The 6,180-nt window shown below is 39.4% G+C and overlaps 1 protein-coding gene and 1 long non-coding RNA gene across 2 annotated transcripts in view; both read right to left on the reverse strand.

Annotated features, from left to right (window-relative positions):
* Positions 1–2,672, reverse strand: part of LOC148740505 (uncharacterized) — a 3,015-nt gene extending 343 nt beyond the window's left edge. The window contains exons 1-2 of the long non-coding RNA XR_015996567.1: positions 2,417–2,672; positions 1–1,601 (exon numbers count right to left, since the gene is read on the reverse strand). The exon at positions 1–1,601 is cut by the window's left edge and continues 343 nt beyond it. This is a non-coding gene — a long non-coding RNA (uncharacterized LOC148740505). The remainder of the gene's footprint in view (positions 1,602–2,416) is intronic.
* LOC148740504 (uncharacterized) overlaps positions 1–6,180 on the reverse strand; it is a gene marked incomplete at its 5' end in the record, with an annotated part of 48,273 nt that overhangs the window by 41,360 nt on the left and 733 nt on the right. The gene's annotated exons all lie outside the window — the stretch shown is intronic.

A 6,180-nucleotide genomic window follows, 5' to 3' on the forward strand; every position in this document is an offset into this window, starting at 1 on the left:
TTTACAAGGAAATATGTAAGAGTTAGAGGAGAGAATATGACATTCAGATCTCATGTCAATTCTCCCCTCTACCTCCTACATATTTCCTTGGGGAGTTCGTATAATTGTACCTTTGATGTTATTACTCTAAATTTTAAACTAATCCGACTTTTTTTACCGGTTTACATTTCGCCAATAACATTAAATGAATAGTCCCCTCACAGACTTAAAGAAGCCTTGCATAAAAAAATAGCGGACCGATGATTAAATGTGACGGACGAACTGAGCAGGACTTTTCTCAGCCGGATGATGGCTTAATTCTGTTTCTGATTTGTAAATCAGAAGATCATTGTCAGTTTAATACAGTCACTTTACATTTTGGTCACGGAATGTCGTATAGAAGATATTACATGGCAGCTTAGAGATACGAAATTTTACTTCTCGTGTTGAAAAATGTTTCCAATTTATCATTTGACCCGTCCGGCCCCGCTCGCACAATCCCACAGAGAACCATTATAAAAGCTGGCGTGTATGGGGCGGGACGGGTTGACGTGACCCAGTCCGGGAAAAGCCGTCCGGCCATGCTGCCTTAAAGTTGCTTTGTCACAAAAACTTAAAAGAAAACAGAAATGAGAAAAAAAGTCGCATTTTACAAGGAGTTGAGAGTTTCTTGTTCTGAAGGGAAAGTTTAATGTAAAGAAAAATATTTTTTTGAGCTCGTTTGGCTGTATATGCCCGTCTATCGCGTCATATTTTACTGACTGAGTGGGAGGGGCAGACGAGAAATATTTGGCTCTCGGTGATAAGGCACGGACCTCGCTGCACTCGGCCCGTCCGTTAGTATCTCTCGTGTCCCGTTTGGCTCTCCCACTCTTTCAATAAGTTCTTAATATATCCAAGCGGCCATGTAATCCTCTAACTAACATACAAACACCAATGAAAAACCAAACAGGTGAACTTATGCTGCGAAAGGCGCGATTTATCTTGTAATCATAGGAACGGTGTCATTTAATTTTTTCCATGTGAAGATATCACGTTTCCGCGCGAAAGCTCGCTTGGTATGTCATTGGTGTTTATTTAATAAATTATGTTCTACGCAGTTTATTCACGAGTTCTTAATAGTGTCACCTTGATCAATTTGTGTTCTCTCTCTAACGACCTACACAGTATAGTGCTATTACTTAAACTGATCTGTGGGCGATAACCACACATAGACGTCTGTCTCGATTGTCAGTAAGTAAGTATTTTGAATATTATTGTTCCTTTAGATCGTTCGGTTTAGTTAGTTTTACAGAACACCTCAATGTCGTCGGATCGGAAATGATAACTTCCTGCCAGGAATGATTTGGCGAAGGAGCTGCCATAACCATACCGACTAGAAGGTGACTGGAAGGTGTATCCGAGGTCTGAGGAAGAAATTGAGTTGAATGAGGTGGGGTTAACAATGTAAATATTGAGTCCTCCACCAAATGAGGGCCCTCTGCTCGACCAAATGCTTATGGAAGATCGCTTAGAACTATACTTTCCTGTTTGAAGCAGTTTCCTTGGTCCCCAGCCTGCCTTGTTAACCAGTGAGAACAAAAAGGCACTTGAACTGGAGTAGTATCCACAACTGGTCGAAGCTAAATAGCAGAAGAGTCAGAGAGAGTTTTAAACTATCTCAATTAGCTGAGACAAAAAACCTTTAGAATCAAGGATGTTGAATGAGTTTCTTACAACAAAATAGGCTTGACATATAGTTTTATATTTTTTACTTTACATGTATATCTTTTATTCTCATTGTATTGCACTGTTCACTGAAAAACCCTTTTAGGGAGTGTTCGATAAACTTATTAGTATTACTGTTACTATTGCCACAACCAAACATCAAAGAACTGCAACAATAGAAGTTACTAAATCTTTGATTTAAGAGAATCAATACCTAATTTGAAGGCCTTACGCTAACTGTTTAGCACTTTTGACAAGTGTGTCATTCAAGGTTGTATTTCCGACTATATTTTATGTTTAGCAGGATTATACGTGCATTCTAATTGGTTTTTACTCATGATCCATCAGCGAACAGACGCATAGATGACGTCAACAATAACCAGATTTGTCTTTTTAACCAGATGAAACAAATGTATTCTTTTTTGCCATGGGAATGTAAAGTAAAAATCACATAAGAAGTTAAATGTGGTTAGCCACTTTCGCATGCAGCTCGTGTGCCACTTTCGCGCTCTCGGCGAGTTTTGACGTCATTTGACGTCATTTGACGTATATCACTTAACCGACGCACAACAACATGGAATCCATTTGTAAGGAGTGACTGTCGCTCAAACTCGCTTAACAAGTATATACCTACAGGATATATCGTAAATCTATAATCAATATTTTACGGGCGTTTAATTCATTGAAGAGCGAGAACAAGACGAATAAAATTTTAAAATTATTCACTTACTCCATGATGTGCTGGTGTATCCGCCAAAGATGTATCTTCCCACGCAGATAATGGTTATCGTTGGCCCTTTGCTGTCACACAATGAGTGGAAGGTAGTGATGAGCCAACCATCCACTGATGCTCGCCAACAGCGTTTCCAGTACGACGTTTTGGTCTGCTCCACAGAGCTGAGCCAATTACGCAGTGTTTCCAGATGATTGTCATTTTTTGCCAGGATTGCTGAGCGTCCCAAACCTTGATATGAGAGAGAGAAATCTAGTGAAATCTACATTAGGCTATATTTCACTGAACGTTAATTGATATTGGAAGGGTAACACGAACCAACAAACTTTTCAGACTACATTGGATCTGGTGTTTCATAATAATCTTGAAGAAATAACCGATGTTAGCGTTCACGAGGACTTCAGCTCGGAACGTTTTGTGATAATTACAATAATAATATACCGTTTATTTGCCACATTGCAGAATTAACTGAATTAGAGGGCTAAATTTACAATCAATAATTAAAATTACAATTACTATAAGAACAATAAAAATATCTTAATTAACTATTTACATGTTTGCATATTTACTATTGAAACAGAGAGAGGAATCTGAACGCCGGGTCCGGCAAGGACTCCTATCAGCGTAAACAATACTTCTGTTGTTGTCGCCGGATCGAAAGTTGTAGCTATGACCACTCGTTGCTGTTCTCGGTCTAAGAAAGCTAATGGGGTGGGATTTTTTAGACATCTTCTGAACAAATTTACAGCAGAGCTGAGTTCGTCTTTCTTTCAGGCTGTCAAGGTTAGTAATATTAAGAGCATCTAAATAACTATGGGGTGGATAACTTCTCCTTGTTTACCAAGGTTACTCGCTTAAAGAAATCACGTCTCACAGTTTATAACCTTAAAGAAAGCTGACCTGCGTGGCTTGAAGTCAGCACTGCGATATTTCTCTTGGAACACTGTATTTGTAGATAACGACATTGATACCAATACTGCTTGCTGGTATGACATGCATCTATCGTGCGTGGATGAATTTGTCCCTAAGGTGTTTATCAGGGATGCCAACAGGCCTCCGTTCATTGAAAGAGAAGTATTACAGCTGCTCAAAAAGAAGAACCCTATCTGGCTAAGTTGTTCTTATAATCTAGATTCCGCGGACATTTTGTAAAGAGAACGGTCAAATTTAAGAAGCGCAACCATTGACGAATGTAACCTTGGTGCTGTTCTAAAGGGCAATCCTCGTAAATTTTGGTCATATTACGAAGATATTACGAGAAGTAGTAAAATTCTAGGCGGGTTGTTTTAATAACGCCTACAATTTAAAAGCATGAAATGAAAATAAAATTGAAATTTAAATTAAATTAAAAGCATGAATCGATACGAGCCACCGCATCCGTCGATCGATCTAATTTATTAAATGCTTTCTCAACTTGGTAGCACTTCTAATGGCCTTCACCAACTTAACTATGGTGTTCAACCTGAATTGTGTGAGTTAAAACTAAGCCCCAACAATATCCCTAAATAACTTAAGTTAGATACAATGTATATATGAAGTTCATATATTTTGAACTGCAGTATTAGATACGTATGATGCACGATCCTCGCAGTAGAGAGTGCTATTCATGCAATAGCGAAAATCAGACCTGAAAAAAATCAGGCCTGTTTATTGCATAAATGTAATCTATAAATGCATAAATGTAATCTAACTTAAGTTAGATACAATGTATATATGAAGTTCACATATTTTGAACTGCAGTATTAGATACGTATGATGCACGATCCTCGCAGTGGAGAGCGCTATTCATACAATAGCGAAAATCACACCTGAAAAAAATCAGGCGTGTTTATGGCATAAATGTAATCTATTGCATAGCTTGCACTTATTGCAAAAAGATATACATCGGCGAAACAGGCAGAAGCCTAGGTGTCCGATTCCGAAAACACCTTCGAGACGTGGAAAAGAATGACAAGGACACATCGAAACCAGTCGTTAGACATTTTAATTTACCTAATCATTCTAAGCAACATATGGCAATCTGCGGTCTTTCCTTACACTTAGGTAGCACGGAAAGCCGTAAACTCTTGAACAAAAGCTCATCTTTCAAGCCGGCAGTCTAAATCCCACAGGGATCAACGAACGCTTTTCATTCCACTAATTTATTCGTGTTTTTCTCGTTGCCATGTTCCCACCAATAACGTAGCTCCATTTTCTGCCTTTAAAAGCACACACAACCCACAATTCCTCTATTCGCTCCGACGAAGGGCTAACGCTCGAAACGTCAGCTTTTGTAATCGTTACGGTGGCCAATTTACCATTTCAACTTTGTTGATATATTCAAAATATATGAACTTCATATATACATTGTATCTGATTTATCATCACGGGTTTATTACGAATCACCTTAACGGCCTGCTCCCAGTTGGCTTGTTAGCTCAATTGGCACGAGAGCACTGCACTAGTATCGCAGAGGTCAGTGCACGTGGTTCGAATCCCATACAGGCCTGATTTTTTTCAGGTCTGATTTTCGCTATTGCATAAATAGCGCTCTCTACTGCGAGGATCGTGCATCGTACGTATCTAATACCGCAGTTCAAAATATATGAACTTCACATATACATTGTATCTGATTTATCATCACGGGTTTATTACGAATCATCTTAACGGCATGCTCCCAGTTAACCCCGCGAAAAAACTTTTGTTGAAGCTCGAGCGCCTTGGTATCAAGGGTTTCCTGTCAGCTTGGTTTAGATCTTATTTAAATGTCAGAAGACACAGGGTTGTGATCGGTAATGAGGCATCTGATTTTCTTCCAGTTACATCCGGAGTCCCTCAGGGATATAATTTAGGACCCCTGCTCTTCTTGATCTACTTAAATGAAATGCTTGGTGTCGTTTCTGGTCAGTGGTTCGAATATATCAGGGATATAATTTAGGACCCCTGCTCTTCTTGATCTACTTAAATGAAATGCTTGGTGTCGTTTCAGGTCAGTGGTTGGCTCCGTCTTTGTGTAAGAGGAGTGTGGCAAGATAGGTACCCACCGACAGTGAAATTCATTACCATCCAAGGGAGGATGAAGTTTGTCAGGCCCTTGTACAAGTAAGAAATATTGCATGTTTCACACTCCTAGGACTTTTTCACTTGTTTATTGTATGCTTGGGAAGAGCGACAGTTCCGTTTGGCAAACCCTGACTTCTTATCACTGAGGCTCGGAGCAATGTGTGGATTTTGTCTTGGCTTTATTTTGAGCAGTAAATTTTTTATCGGCTTCAAAGGCAGCACGACCTGCTGAAAGAAAATTGACCCAATCAGCAGAGAATTATTGGAGTGTGATAACGAACCCGAAAACTATGTTTCTCCTTAACTGTGCTCTAGCCGGCTTAAAAACTAACGCGATTCACTCAGCCAATGGGAGGCCAGACCAAAATCAGTCACGAGCTGGCCCTTTGGGTTTTCCCGCGCTTTCGGTGACGTGAGTTCAGTCGAAGCTCTCTTTGTGTTTTAAGAATGTATGCGAACGTCTCAAACCTTCAATTTTCCGCTCAGACGCCATTATCGCGCTCCGTTTTACCAACTGAATGCTTGGATCAGGATTTATTTGTGTGATTCGTTATTTCAAGTCCTTTAAAATCATAAAATTTGTAACCATTTTGTTTAAACTCGTTCCCAGGGCCTTTTCCCATATTTGAGGGGCGAGGCAAGCAAGGGAAAGGCCTTGGGAACTATGTTGCATTTTTTTTTTTTATTAATATTATTTTATTTATTGCCAGTTTCAACTC

Source organism: Stylophora pistillata, chromosome 2 (genome assembly GCF_964205215.1).
Source record: "Stylophora pistillata chromosome 2, jaStyPist1.2, whole genome shotgun sequence".
Lineage (NCBI taxonomy): Eukaryota > Metazoa > Cnidaria > Anthozoa > Scleractinia > Pocilloporidae > Stylophora > Stylophora pistillata.